This window comes from Nuphar pumila, chromosome 8 (genome assembly GCF_984573655.1).
Source record: "Nuphar pumila chromosome 8, dmNupPumi1.hap1.1, whole genome shotgun sequence".
Classification (NCBI taxonomy): domain Eukaryota; kingdom Viridiplantae; phylum Streptophyta; class Magnoliopsida; order Nymphaeales; family Nymphaeaceae; genus Nuphar; species Nuphar pumila.
In genome coordinates, this window is record NC_143256.1 from 21,329,198 (window position 1) to 21,345,657 (window position 16,460).

The window sequence follows — 16,460 nt, forward strand, 5'->3', positions numbered from 1 at the left end:
GGAATCCACAATGGTAATGGATTGTGAATCTAACTCGCCATATTTTCTAGTTATACACATAAATGCTAAAAATGTTCACCTTTACCAGGGGCGGCTTAAGAGAAGTTGAGTTCCTAGGCATATTTCATCGGAGGCTCGTATTTTTCCATATTTTCCTTTTTTCATTGGAGGCCGAGAGCATGAGGCACATGCGTGTGCCATGTTTCATTTGATGGGTTATATTATCAACTAGTATGCTATGGACTACACAATTATAATGTAAGTCATTGAGTCATCCCACCATCCTTGATGTTTTTCTTTTTAAAATCTGCTATTTTGACAGTTGGTGGCTTGATTTGACCCTCATGTGTATTTGGTCCCACTCAAATGGGATTGAATGATCAATCTCTTAGGGCATCCCTTGCATCACAACCGTTCACATGGCAACATTTTCAGTGAGGCCACCAATCTATTGCTGAGAGGTCTAAAGGATGCCGCCCCCCTACCCCCATGTGATGGGCTGGGACATGGTTAAGATAATTGGGTCCGAATTCAGGTCCATCAGTATCAAGATAAAATTAGTATATATACGGCAGTGTCCATGTTGTGATGTCTAAAAGCACACCCATCTCCTTACCCATTTGTTTTTTGACCATCAAGCATGTTAGGCCCCCCCATTTGCTTGATTAGAGACTCGGTTGCTTGATTGAATTATCCAGCATGTTAGGCCCCTCCAGTTGATGAACAAAAAGAGGGGTTGTCTCCATGCTGTGGTGGCCACAGGCAAACCCATCTCCTTACCCATGTGGTATTGCCCCCCACATGACATGCTTTCTACTTGACTTCTATGTACCCAGTTTCAGTCAGTCCCTCGCTCTATATATATACAAGCACAAGTGACCAAAGTTTCTCATCAGCACAAACATATCAATAATCACAACTCAAGCTCAGCTACACTCAAAATACTTTTGCTTGTCCTTTGAGAAAAGAGTTTGAACCACAATCCTTATCTTCATCATCAACCTGCAAGAATGATCAGCAGAAAGAGGATAGTAGAGATGGCTAAGAAGTGGCAGAAGGTGGCCTTCAGAGGGAGAAGAAGAATCTCATTTGGTGGTGCGAACAAGAGCAACACCAAAGTGGCAGAAATTGCAGAGAAGGGTCATTTTGTGGCTTACGCCGCAGATGGCAAAAGGTACATGGTTCCCTTGGATTTCCTCCAACGATCCATCTTTCAGGAGCTATTGAAGATGGCCGAAGAAGAGTTTGGGTTGAACATTGATGGTGCAATTACATTCCCTTGTGACTCTACAATCGTAGACTACATCATGTCACTTGTGCACAGAGACATGACTAGGCAAATCGAGAATGCATTGGTGGTGTCTTTATGTAGCACTAGATGCTTGTCACCAGCAGAGTTCTCTCAGAGCCACCCCTGCCATTATGTGCCCCTTCATGGATTTTGAGCAAAGGGAATATTGTAAATAAAATACATTTGTACAAATGAAAATTTTGAGAGAAATAACTTTTTGGTCAAGAAATTGCCTATTCACTGTATTTTTCTTATTCCAAATCATACGTAAAATGAAGGTAGGTCGTTCACCTAGTAAACCATTTGGAAAATTTGTTTATTACCAAGATGACGAGTACCAATTACTGGGTAACCATTTTCACAGTTTCCCCCTGGAGCTGGCTTGGATTCCTTCCCCCTTTCAGAACTCGATTTGTGTCCATAACAATATCTTTCCTAGATGAATCAATTATAACTTTGCTGTCTTGGTGAATGATCTGAATGACCGACATGCAACTGCACCACTCTTTGAAACTTGCATCAGCTTTCTGATTTTGCCACCTCAGATATTTTCATATTATACACATAAACGGTAAAAATATTCTCCATCACCAGCATAAATCCACCTTCTGACTGAAGCGTGAGTCCTCCCATGACAAATCCTGATTACATTGACCCAAATCTTATTGAGAACCGTGATAGTAATGTAGAAAATACACATTAAGGATCTTTAAAAAATCATTTTGTTCCTTATTTCCCGAAGGGTGTGCACAGTTATATGGATTGTCACGAGCCATGCACGTTTCAACTTCTTTTCTACAAAATATTGAGTTAGCCACCATTTCAAAGCTTCACCTAAACTCCCTGGAGTTAATTTCTTTCTGTCAAACAAGTTAACTGATTTCCTCCATGAAAGAATTGCAATTGGACAAGTCGAAAAAGATGGTTCAAAGACTCACCTTCTTAGATGGGTCTTGGATAAGTTGGGGCCAAGGATGCAAGCATGTTGAGCTAATATGGGTCTTACCTTTGGTCTCATTTTGCGACAGTGGGCTTGGCTCCCAGCCAATGAGTCATTAATTGGTTTCCTTAGATCCTTTGATAGTTAAATAACATTGCATCAAGCCATCAACTTGTATGCTATGGACTACACAATTAACGAGCCATCCCACCATCCTGATAAAGTTTGATGCAAAACCCATGATGCATCCATACATGAACGTGGGTTATGCATGTAGTGGTGTTAGTGGATTTTAGTAGTTGGAGTTTTTCTAGGATACATGTCTTTAATGGACAAAATTATGAATTTTGGAACATAAAAATGAGGACATTCTTTGTATCACAAAACTTGTGGGATTTGGTTGAGAATGGAATTGCAGAAGCAGATGTTAAGGAGCTTCGTAAGAAGGATGACATAGCTTTGTTAGTGTTACAACAAGCTGTTGCTGAATCCATATTTCCTCGAATTGTCGGTGCCACCAAGTAGAAGGAAGCATGGACTATCTTGAAACAAAAGTTTCATGGAGACAACAAGGTAACCGTTAAATTGCAAACTCTTTGTAGGGAGTTTGAAACTCTTTTTATGAAAGGAAGTGAATATGTGCAAGCTTTCTTGTCTCGAGTTTCTGGAATTATAAATCAGATGAAATGTTTTGGTGAGAGTGTTTCTGATCAGAAAGTTGTGGAGAAAATTTTGAGGAGCCTTCCCTCAAAATTTGATCATGTGGTTACTGCAATTGAAGAGTCTAAAGATTTATCAGTTTATTCTCTTAATGAACTAATGGGTTCTCTTTTAGCACATGAGGAAAGAATGACCAGGTCTATAAAAAAAATGTTGAGCAAGCATTTTAAACCAAAGTGGAGATCTCTAGTAAAAGTTCTGACCAGAAGAATGGAGGTAGAGGTAATGGCCGATGAGGTTTCCGTGGCCGTGGAAGAGGTCGAGGTCAAGGTCGTAGTGAATAAAGTAGCCAAAATTCAAAAAATGGAGATAAAGGCAACCAGAAGAAGAGTTACAAGGACAAACAGTGCTACCATTGCAAAAAATATGGACATATACAAGCATATTGTTGGGACAAAGAAAAAGAACAAGCCAATGTTGTTGATGAAAATAAAGAGGAAGGTAACTTATTTCTTACCTGTACGGATGCAAGACAAAATAATTCAGATGTCTGGTTTCTAGATAGTGCATGTGGCAACCATATGACAGGAGACAAGACCCTATTCCGCACTATGTATGAATCAGTCAAATCAGAAGTTCGGCTTGGTGACAACAATTATGTGAATCAGGTATTGAGAAACTTGTCCATGATGTTTATTATGTTCCAAAGTTGGGACACCACTTGCTTAGAGTGGGGAAATCATTGAGAAGGAGATATTCATGCTTATTTGATGATGATACATGTGAAATAAGATATAGAAAATCTGGTACGGTGATTGCTAAGGCATACTTGACTTCAAATAATATATTCCCGTTAGAGATATCTTGCCTTGATGATTATGCATTGGCTGCTTCTATTAAAGATGAATCTCAAATTTGGCATTTAAGATATGGTCATTTGTATTTTAATGGGCTAAAATTGCTGAGTCAGAAACATATGGTATATGGTTTACTTTCCATTGCTTGTGTTGATGAAATTTGTGAAGGATGTGTGTATGGAAAACAACACAAAGTGTCATTTCCAGTTGGAAAAGCATGGAGAGCTAAGCAACCATTAGAGTTTGTTCATGCAGATATATGTGGTCCAATGAACACTTTATATTTGAACAAAAGTAGATATTTTTTTATGTTCACTGATGATTTTACTCGAATGAGTTGGGTGTTCTTTCTTGTTCAGAAGTCGGAGGCCTTTAAAAAATTTCAACAGTTCAAAACTTTTGTGGAGAAAGAAAGTGGCCATGTAATCAAGGTCCTAAGAACTGACAGAGGTGAAGAATTTCTTTCTAATGAGTTTGATTTATTTTGGAAGCAGAATGGCATTCGCAGGCAATTGACTATGAGAAAAACTCTAGAGCAGAATGGGGTCGCCGAAAGGAAGAACAAAACTGTGGTGGAGATGGCTAGAAGCATTCTAAGTGAGAAGAAGCTTCCAAATGATTTCTGGGAAGAGGTTGTGGCAACATCAGTTTATCTCCTTAATATCTCTCCTACAAAGGCAGTACGTGATATGACACTATATGAGGCTTGGTGGAGTCGTAAGCCTAATGTAAGTGGCTTGAAAAATTTTGGTTGCATTTCCTATGCTTTATTGGCTTTTGATGATCGTAGTAAAATGGATAAGAAAAGTGAGAAATGTATTTTTGTTGGATATAGTGATGAAACAAAATGTTATTGGCTACATAATCCTATCACTAAGAAGTTAATCATTCGTAGAGATGTGATTTTTGATGAGAACAGTTTTTGGTCATGGACTAATGAAAAAATTCAGCAATGACCTTTGGTAGAAGATATACCAGATACAATGCAAAATGGGAATATGGTGTCTCCTCCATCATCACCAACCTGAAGTCCAACAAAGAGTCCTATTCAGGATACATTTGGCTATCCTAGTAGAAGCAGTGGAAGTTCTGGTTCTGATACAGACACTCCTCCAAGGAAGGTGCGTTCTTTAGCAGATATTTATGAAGCATGTACCTTTGCTCTTATGGTTGCAGAACCTACAAGCTATGATGAAGCATATAGTAAAGATGAGTGGGAGAACTCAATGAAGGAGGAAATAACTGTTATTAAGAAGAACAATACTAGGGACCTTGTAGATTTGCCACATGGAAAAGATGCCATTGGAGCGAAATGGGTCTATAAAGTCAAATATCAGCCAGATGGTAATATACAAAATTACAAATCAACGTTGGTGGTTAAAGGGTATGTTCAAGAGCATGGCGTTGATTATTTTGAAATATTTTCTCCTGTTGCTAGATTTGCAACAGTTAGATTGATTTTAGCAATAGCCATCAAATGAGATGAGAAATTTTTCAGTTTGATGTTAAATCTGCTTTTTTAAATGGCCCTTTGGAGGAAGATGTATATGTTGAGCAGCCACAGGGATATGTTGTTGATGGGAATGAAGACAAAGTCTACAAATTAAAGAAAGAAGTTTATGGCCTTAAACAAGCGCCAAGATCATGGCATAGTAGACATGACTCCTACCTTCACCAAAATAATTTTCACAGAAGTGAAAGTGAGCCCACACTGTATATAAAGGTGAAAGGTAAAGATGTCCTTATTGTTTGTGTTTATGTAGATGATATTATCTACACTGGTTCTTTTAATCCTCTCATTAAAGAATTCAAGGACAGCATGATGCATGAATTTGATATGACTGATTTGGGAGTATTGCACTATTTTCTTGGATTACAAGTTAATCAAACTATTGATGGCATATTTATATCTCAAGAAAAATATGCAACAGATTTGCTAAAGAAGTTTCAGATGCAGAAGTGCAAGGTATTCTCTACTCCAATGAACACAAGTGAGAAGCTATCTTTGAATAATGGAACTGCTAAAGCTAATGACAAGATGTTCAGAAGTTTGGTTGGTGAGTTGATGTATTTAACTCATACTCGTTGGAATATAATATTTCCTATCAGTTTGGTTTCAAGGTTCATGCATAATCCATCAGTTCATCATCTTGGAATGGCGAGAAGCATTCTTCGCTATATCCGAGCAACAACCAATTATGGAATATGGTACAAACCAGTTTCTAATTTTAATTTGTTTAGTTATACTGACAGTGATTGGGCAGGTTTTGTTGATGATCGGAAAAGCACAAGTGGCTTTATTTTTAGCCTCGATTTTGGTGTTATCTCATGGAATTCGAAGAAGGAATCTAGCACGACACTTTCATCTACAGAAGCTGAGTATATTGCAGCAACATCCACTACCTGTCAAGCTATATGGATGCAGAGGATTTTGGAAGACTTGCACCAAAAACAAGAAATGCCGACAAAGTTATATTGTGACAACAAGGCGGCGATTGCAATGACAAAGAATCCAATATTTCATGGCAGAACCAAGCATGTCGAGTTGCGCCATCATTTCATTCAGGATGCTGTTGCTGAAGGATTGATTAATATGGAGTATTGCTCAACTAATGATCAAGTTGTTGATGGGTTAACTAAAGCACTGAGCTATCCGAAGTTTTCTAAATTCAGGGCATCACTTGGTGTATCCGACTTTGCATCAAGGGAGTGTGATAAAGTTTGATGCAAAACCCATGATGCATCCATACATGAACGTGGGTTATGCATGTAGTGGTGCGAGTGGATTTTAGTAGTTGGAGTTTTTCTAGGAAGTTGAGTTAGTGGTGGTGTGTATATGGGTTTAGGGGTTAAGTGGGAATGCCCACTCTCCTAAGATGGTGCGTATGTGGCTGAGTGGGAATGCCCGCCAAGTGTTTGTTTTTTTGTTCTATTTAAGCTGTAACGTCAGGTAATATAGTGAAGCTTCTCCTTTGACATTTTAATTCTTTATAAGTTTGTTCCTGCACATCCTTGTTTTTTTTCTTTTTAAAATCTGATATTTTGACAGTTGGTGGCTTGATTTGACCCTCATGCATATTTGGACTCACTCAAATGGGATTGAATGATCAATCAATAAATGCATCCCTTGTCTCATCACAACCGTTCACATGGCAACATTTTCAGTGAGGACCCCATTCTATTGCTGAGAGGTCCAAAGGATGTCCCCCATGTGATTCGTCTTGGACATGGTTAAGATAATTGGGTCCGAATTCAGGTCCACCAGTATCAGGATAAAATGAGCATATATACGGCAGTGTCCATGTCGTGATGTCTAAAAGCACACCCATCTCCTTACCCATTTGTTTTTTAACCATCAAGCATGTTAGGCCCCTCCCATTGCTTGATTGGAGACTCGGTTGCTTGACTGAATTATCCAGCGTGTTAGGCCCCTCCAGTTGATGAACAAAAAGAGGGGCTGTGTCCGTGCTGTGGTGGCCACCTGCATACCCATCTCCTTACCCATGTGGTATTGCCCCCCACATGACATGCTTTCTACTTGACTTCTATGTACCCAGTTTCAGTCAGTCCCTCGCTCTATATATATACAACCACAAGTGACCAAAGTTTCTCATCAGCACAAACATATCAATAATCACAACTCAAGCACAGCTACACTCAAAATACTTTTGCTTGTCCTTTGAGAAAAGCGTTTGAAACACAATCCTTATCTTCATCATCAACCTGCAAGAATGATCAGCAGAAAGAGGATAGTAGAGATGGCTAAGAAGTGGCAGAAGGTGGCCTTCAGAGGGAGAAGAAGAATCTCATTTGGTGGTGCGAACAAGAGCAACACCAAAGTGGCAGAAATTGCAGAGAAGGGTCATTTTGTGGCTTACGCCGCAGATGGCAAAAGGTACATGGTTCCCTTGGATTGCCTGCAAGGATCCATCTTTCAGGAGCTATTGAAAATGGCTGAAGAAGAGTTTGGGTTGAACATTGATGGTGCAATTACATTCCCTTGTGACTCTACAATCGTCGACTACATCATGTCACTTGTGCACAGAGACATGAATAGGCAAATCGAGAATGCATTGGTGGTGTCTTTATGTAGCACTAGATGCTTGTCATCGACAGAGTTCTCTCAGAGCCACCCCTGCCATTATGTCCCCCTTCATGGATTTTGAGCAAAGTGAATATTGTATATAAAATACATTTGTACAAATGAAATTTTTGAGAGATTAACTTTTTGGTCAAGAAATTGCCTATTCACTGTATTTTTTCCATTCCAAATCATAAGTAAAATGAAGGTAGGTCGTTCACCTGGTAAACCATTTGGAAAATTTGTTTATTACAAAGATGACTAGTACCAATTACTGGGTAACAATGGCACATAGTCGTTCATATATATTGAGTAGTTTCATGACTTGAAGATTGAAATTTATATGCGATTCACAAATGTTGAGAAATGCAGGTCTGTCTGAGATAAACCTTGACTTTTTAGAAATGCAATACAGAAATGCAGGTGTGTAACCATGGATCTCCTCAATCTATTTGGACATCATCTAGTGGTGGAACCTACTCCACCAGTCAGCAAGTTTCTACTTCAAGAAGGAACCGCGTGGATCCTGTTGTATCTCATTCAAGCCTTTCTTTTTTACTTTAGAAAGAGGAAGAACCATTTTTTAACAACTTGACCAATCTCTCTCTCTCTCTCTCTCTAAGTGACTATTCACTTAGTTGTTGAGTATGAGCCTGATTGCCCAGGAGTTCGACTCCAAGCCCATGTTTGAATTAGACCCACCATGAGGAACAACTCTAGCTTCATGGCAAGTTACAAATCGAAAAAATTTCAGCCCGGTGTAATAAAATGGTTCCACTATTTATACCCCGAAGTGTAAGTCACGTTAAGATTATATTGTTGAATTTACATATGATTGGCTGGCTCAAGTTTATATAGCATTGCTAATTATTTTGGTAACAATTTTTTTTATCACCAAAATGAGCCACTTAGTTTTATTTAAAGTAGGTAAAACAATGGGTTTTTTTGTGAATATGCATCAGGTATGGATCCAGCCTGATAAAATATGGTCTGTGTAGGATTAGATCCAAATCAACTTTTGGATGGTCAAAGCAAGACAGTCACTGGAAAACTCTCTTCAATAAAGGTACACATTTTGGGTCGTATATCCATAATTCTCACTAGTCATCTCTAGACTAAAGGTTATAAATGCAAACAACAATATCCTCACCAAATGAGTAGGAGGCGTTTATGCTAACTAAACAAAAGAAAGACATCCTTTATTCATTTGCAAACCATGGGAGACAACAACCCTCAACCATTGATCGAAAGAAACCAATGATTTAGAAGAAAACTTTTCCAAGGAAATTTTTTGTACCTTTAGCGCCCAAGAAAATTCAACGACACCAAAAGAAATTCAACACCACTACCACAAAAAATTTAGCAGCACTGCAGGGATGAGAACTATTCTTGCCATAAGTGAGAGAGACTACAAGGATGCCGGTCAATAGCGGTGATATATCTCGCCACTATTGCCCTATTTTTTGCCTCCATAGGCCTATGACGGCGAGAATTCTGTCCGACAAATCACCAAAAAAAAAAAATTAACCTTTGTTGAGCAATAATGACGACATTTATAGCTCATTAAAGGGTGAACTAAACACTAACAAAGAACCTCGCTGGAACTGAGAACACCAATAGCAGCATGGCAATCTATAATGGTGAGGTTGTTTTAATGGCGATATAGGATATAACAGCGAGAATTAACACGTCATTATAAGCTATAACGGTGAGACACTGATCTCACCAATAACAGCGAGACACAAATCTCGCCTATAATGATGAGACATGGATCTCACCGTTATAGGCTATAAACCTGTAAACAAAAAACAAAAAAAATAGTTTTCAAAATAAAGATTACATTAAAAAAAACTTGTAACAAACATACATTTCAAATTCATTTTCAAAAATACAAACCCCCACCACATCCTCTCCAAGCCTGCAACAAACACACTTCAAATACAAACCTCCTACACCCCCCTACAACATCTCCAAGCCTGCAACAAACATATACACTTTTAATATTCACATAAATCAAAATTTAATGTATCATAGACCTACACATTTTTAAAGTTATGTAGCATATTTCTTAATTATATAACCCTGAAGATGTATACACCCAACACAGAAGAATCAAAACAACTAGATCATAAACAAGTAAACAAAGAGTTTAAAAATTATAGCAAGATAGAAAATTATAATTAAACAAAGAGATTTAGAAATATTGGATATAGGATGGGGTGTTCTATCTGTGCACATCCATGAAGGCTTGCATCTCCTCTCTGAACTTCCTTGTTGCTTCTCTCCCTTACTCAATTTCCTGTCTTTCTCACTCCCTTTCTACTCTTTTCGCTAGTGTTCTTTGTTCTTTGTTCTTTGTTCTTCTCTTAATTTTTGAAGCTCTGTCTGCATTGCCTCCAGCTAAAAAAATGGCTCTAAAACTAAGACCTAGTTGTAGAAGGATGGTTTGGATGGAATGACAACCTTAACTTTTGAGAAATGCAATACAAACCCTCAAGGGGTCTATGTAATGCTGACCATGGATCTCCTCAATTCATTTGGACATCATCTAGTGGTGGAACCTATTCTACTTGAGGAAGGAACTGCGTGGATCATGTTTTATCTCACTCAAGCCCTTCTTTTTTACTTTAGAAAGAAGAACCATTTTTTAACAACTTACCTAATCTATCACACTCCCAAAGTTACAGTTCTCTCTCTCTCTCTCTAAGAAATATCCAACTTGTCGTAATTGATTAAGCTAATAGTGGCAAGATTCATGGTTGTAGTAGAGTAATAACGACAAGATATTTATGTCTCCGCTATTACCTATCAATTAACGGGGTCAAAAGTCTCGTTATTGTTGCTTTATTAATAGTGGCAAGATTTTTTGTCATTCAAACGAAGTCGCCGCAATTGACCCACATCCATGTAGTGAGAGAGAGAGAGAGAGAGAGAGAGAGAAATGTTGGGTAAGTTTTTCTCTAAACTTCTCAAAAATGGTTAATCTTCCTTCCTAAAGTCAGAAAAAGGAATAATTGAATAAGATAAAATTGGACCCATGTGTTTCCCTCTTAAAGTAGGAATCGGTAAACTAGTGGAATAGGTTCTACTAATAACATAGAAGCCTCTCCGGCAAAGGCACACTAACAACATAGAAGCCTCTGCGGCAAAGGCCCTCATGTGTGAGAACCTGGTCATTAAAGACAAGCCAAGCAAAGCACTTAGAGCAAGGAGATGGGCCATAACCATTAACGAAGAACATTCTTTTGCAACTTAGCAAAAAAGTTGCTCTCTCTCTCATGGTGTGCTTGGAAATATGTATCAATAATCATGATCTTGACACATGCATGAATCCCGCCAATTAATAGTCATCATAATTGAATGGTCCTACAACATCCTTAGAATTGAATAAACCTAAGATAAACAACAAAATTGCAAATCCTATGGGTGAGATGTCACTTTTTGTGAGTCACATTTCTTCATAAAATGTCGACAATATGTAATTGAATTTTTGTTTACTAATATAAAAGTCAAGGTTTATCTCAGACCAGTCATACGATGTTCGATTTGAGTGATTTTAGTTTCCCTGGGTTCAAAACTAAATTTTCTATAACTTTTGTGTTTGGGTCATTGACTAAATTCATAAGAAACAGTCTCATTCTGGCCTGTCCATACTGGAGACACACTTGTGAACACTGATCAGTTGATCTGGTGTTTGATCTATATCTCGACCATCAGTGGTCAATTTTTTGTGTTTTCAGAGTCGTTGCAAAGAAAAATTTGTCTTCTACAGAATCTACTTTGGCACTATCCTTCAATTTGGAGCGTAATAGAGTCCAAATGACCCTGCAGTGAAAAATGTCAGTCTCAACCATCTTGTTTAGCTTCCGCGCATCAGGATCCATTTGGATCTTGGATCATGGATTGGCCCCTTACTAGATTTATATCACTAAGCTTAAATCTAAATGAACGGAAGCTTGATGAGGATACAGAACCTTACATGATCTATCATAAACAAATACCTTCTAATGAATGCAACCTATCCTATGCAGTTTAATGTTAATGCATGCAATGAAAATCAATGTAATAAATACAGATCTGCTAGATCGAATCCAATGATAAATATGCAACAAATGCACATGTGCACGTTCTGGGCAAAAATAAAAAAAATGACTATATCTGAATTTTAAAATATAGATTCGGACACCCAAATGAACCCAAAACAAATATCAAATGCATGCAGATATAATATAAAGTTAATCTAATCATGCAGTAGAAAATTCAGATTCATCAAACATGCGTGTGTTATTTGAGGCATTTCTTTGAACACTTGGTAAGCACCTCTAAAACAAAATTTTGACAACATTTCTCTTTAAAGTTCTCAACATGAAAATTCATGAAACCTGATATAAACAGTTCCAAACTGATATACAAACATTCAAAATATATATAATTAAATTAACATCTAATTATCAAATAATACATGTAACTTTAGTTCAATATTAAAAATGTCCAACAATCACAAAAATCACCATATAAGATAACAATAAAGGGGTCCTCCAAGGTAAGAGTGTCCCTTCGCTCTGGTGAATGGTTGTTGGCCCAGATACAACTTCCTTTATTCCTCGCTTCACAGCACACAAACCAGCACCAATGTTCCAACGACCACAAAGGAAGAGGAGTGGACAGTGTCTTCTTGCCTCGCACACTAAAAGAGGGGTTTCTTCTTTGAAAGAACAAGAAAACAATCAAGCACATAATACACCAAATTTATGTACTTCAGCAAAACCACCAACATCCACGGGGAGAGTATGAGAGAAATCTTTAGTGAAACCGGCAGGCAATTATACAATGTTACAAGGATCTCAAGTGCTAATTTAGATTACCTCAACTCGATAAGTCAAAACAAAAATTTGCATCACTCTCTTTCTCCTCCCTTATTGAAATCTGAACAAGTTCCTTCACCATTGTGAGTAAGAACCCTTAAAGACCTCTATTAAAAAATCAGACCTTAGAACCATCCTTTATACCTTTTATATAGATTTCTAACAGTTAGTTTCCAAAACAAAGAGAGAAACCCCTATTACATAGGAGAGGGACTCTAAGTTGGTTTCATGTTTTATGTGGCAAGACAAAGCCACATTATCACACAATCTCCACCTTGGGTTTGGCTTGCAATAAACCATCAAAAAATTCTCATGTATAATGCCCCCTTTCCTTGAGGCCCATGCTTCTAACCTAAAACATTAACCAAGTTCAAGCAATACATGAACTTATCACTTGTAAGCGACTTAGTCAACATATTAGTTGCATTATCCTTTGTATAAACCTTTACCAAGTTCAACTCCCCATCATTTATCATATTTTGAATCTTATGATATCGCACATTAATATGCTTTGACCTAGGTTGACTTACCAAATTCTATGGCAAGTGAATCACACTCTATCACAATACAATTGCACCTTCCTTTGCTCAAAGTCAAGTTCATTAACCAGTCCCTTAAGTCATATGCCTTCTTTTACTGCTTCGGTAATTGTCATATATTTTGCCTCAATTGTGGACATAGGAATCACTGATTGAAGCATAGACTTTCAACTCACTGACACATATGCTAGAGTATCTTGCAAAGTCAACATCAACATAACTCATAACATTGCATGAAAACTTACCCATAAACAAGGATCTTCTTTGATGCAACAACATCCTTCATATTAAACTCTTGACTCAGGGTGGACATTAACATATCAACTTCAATCATGCTTTTGGTAGCAATTAGAATATCATTCATATATAACATCAGAATAATATATGAATCATGAACTCAAAAGTAAACACAACTGCATAATCACTCCGGGTATACTCAACCTTCAACATGTAAGAGTCAAAATGCGTGTACCACTTTCAAAGATATTGCTTCAACCCATAAAGTGATTTCTTTAACCTACAAGTAAGGCCTTATTTGCTTACTTCCTTGAAATCCTTAAGTTGTTGCGTATAGATTTCTTCCTCTAGGTTTCCATAAAGGAATAGGGTCTTTTTATCAAGTTGGTCTAACTCAAGATCATACATAGCAACTATCACCAACAACACCTAAATCGATGTGTATTTTGCAACTTATGTGAGAAGACTTTATTATAATCAATTCCTTATCTCTATGAGAATCCCTTTGCCACCAATCGAGCCATGAAGTTTTTATCATCTTTTTTTTAAGTCACTTTCTTCTTGAAAACTCACTTGCACCCTATAGCTTTTTTGTCCTTGGGTAACTCTACCAAGTCCCAAATTTTATTTTTATAGAGTGACTTCATCTCTTTTGTCATAGCCAGCAATAGCATCATTATAGTATGCATGATCACCTACACCAATAGTTAAAGCAAAGAAAACTATATCTTCAAAACTATACCTGACTGGAGTCTTGTGGGTCCTTCTTTCCATGTCTCTTGCCAAGCTATAAGGTTGTTCTTGCTCTTAAACCGTACTAGGATCTTCTTGAGAAGAAATTCACCTTCTCTTGTTGATTGATCAATCTCATCCACCTCTACCTCTACAGTCAATTTCTTTTCACCATCTTTATGTTCCATGTAGACATTCTTATTTGCTTTCATCATTTGCTCCTCGTGAAACAAAATGTCTCTACTTATGATGACCTTATGAAAATTAAGATATTATAACTTATAACTCTTTACCCCCTTCTCATATTCAAGAACGATGCATGGTTTAGACTTATCATCTAACTTGGAACGTTGTTCACTGTGCACAGGAATATAAGAAGGACATCCAAAGGCTCTCAAAATAAAATAATCAGTTGGCTTATCAGTCCATATCTCCCCTAAAGTCTTGCAATTAATTCCTTTATATGGTAACTTGTTGATAATAAAACAAGTGATGTTAACTGCCTATGCCCAGAAGCTTTTCTTTGATCTTATATTTAATCTCAGCCCTTTCCATAAGGGTCATGTTCTTCCTTTATGTCAAATCATTATCTTGATGAGTGGTTCTCTTATTTCTATATAACTCCATAAACTTATTAGACTTGTACTCTCTTCCATTATCTGGCCTTGACTATTTTATCCTTTTGTTTGTATGTCTCTACCTTTGACTTCCACTGCTTGAATTTCAAGAATGCTTCAGCTTTATTCTTCATGAAGTAGACGAAGGTAATGCAATATTTAGCCCCACCATTAGATTTAACAGGTACAGGGCCTCATACATCTTTATGCACATAGTCTATAGTCTATGATGCTACAACTCGTACGCTTTGCAGTTTTGAAAGACACCTTACATTGCTTTACCAATATACAATATTTGCAAAAATCTAGTTTGCATGACTTAACACCATTCAACAAGTTTCTTTTATAAAGTTTTATCATACTGCTTTCACTCATATGTCCTATTCATATATGACAAAGAGTGGCATGATCTTCATTGGCCAACTTATTGATGGTCACAAATGTTCCACTTGAATCTATGTTCTCTATCAACTTATATAAGTTTCTTGTCAACTAGCCTTTCATGACTATCAAAGCTCTTTTAGTCACCTTAAGAACTCCACTTGTTTCCAACCTTCAACCACTTACATCTAAATCCCTCAAAGGGATTCAGTTTTTCTTAAGTTCAGGCATATTTCTCACATCAATCACAGGTAAATGCTAATGCAACCTGCAACTTTGCGAAGCAGTGATGCATATGCCAATGGAAATGGAGACATACACTACATATGATGAAATGATTATCTTGCAGTGGAGATCCGAATAGCATGCTATGACCAAATCTGAAGTGCAGGTTGATATACGAGCCAGCTTCATCAATGATATCATAAACCTTTCGATGTACTAGTTCAAGAAGGATTTGGAGATGATGATCATGTCTCGCAACCAGAGATGGATCTAAATTCAGTAATGACGTTGATCATTGAATTACCTGTCGACCCCTTCATGTGATTGTATAATCCCTTGCATACTTCAGCATGCAAGAGGTGGCGAGGATGGACTTGAGCCGACTCTGCATATCCATATCAGACTAAGATTCTTTGTTTCTTTTTTTTATTTCCTGAAAGTAAAATGAGTTATACAAGACAACGGGATGGATATTCTCCTCAATTTCCCAACATCTAGTCTTCAATTTCTGACCCTATCAAAAGTTTACTCCATTTGGACCAAATGTTTTCGGAGTCAAAGCTAAGTGTAGCGTCAACTCCATCAAAGATGAATCTAAGTCCTGTTGATGTGGCTGCATGCATAAACCATTCAATGACATTTTCTATCATATCATTTAAAACACATTGCTTATTTTGCTGAACACTACAAGAAAAATGCTAAGTACCGACAGAACTTTGCGATGGAAAAAATCCGTCGCAAAGTTGTGACGGATTAGCGAGCAAAAACCAGTCGTCGCAAACATGTGAAATATTTACAAAAGTAGTGACGAAAGGTTTTCGTCGCCGAATCCGTCGCTAAGTAGCGACAAAAGTTTTTGTCGCAAAAACAATTGGTCTTAGCGATGGAGTTAGCGACGAAAATAATTTTGTCGCTACTTAGCGACGGATATTGCGACAAAAATATTCTGTTGCTAAATGTCTATATGCTTAGCGACGGAGTAGCGACAAAAATATTTCTGCCGCTAATTGTCGATTTTAAGTACCCTAGAGCACA

General features: G+C 37.5%; 2 pseudogenes; both read left to right on the forward strand.

Annotated features, from left to right (window-relative positions):
• Positions 1-1,037: 1,037 nt before the first annotated feature.
• Positions 1,038-1,445, forward strand: LOC149829759 (auxin-responsive protein SAUR68 pseudogene; annotated as a pseudogene).
• Positions 1,446-7,506: 6,061 nt separating this feature from the next.
• On the forward strand, positions 7,507-7,914 carry LOC149829760 (auxin-responsive protein SAUR64 pseudogene; annotated as a pseudogene).
• The last annotated feature ends 8,546 nt before the right edge of the window (positions 7,915-16,460 follow it).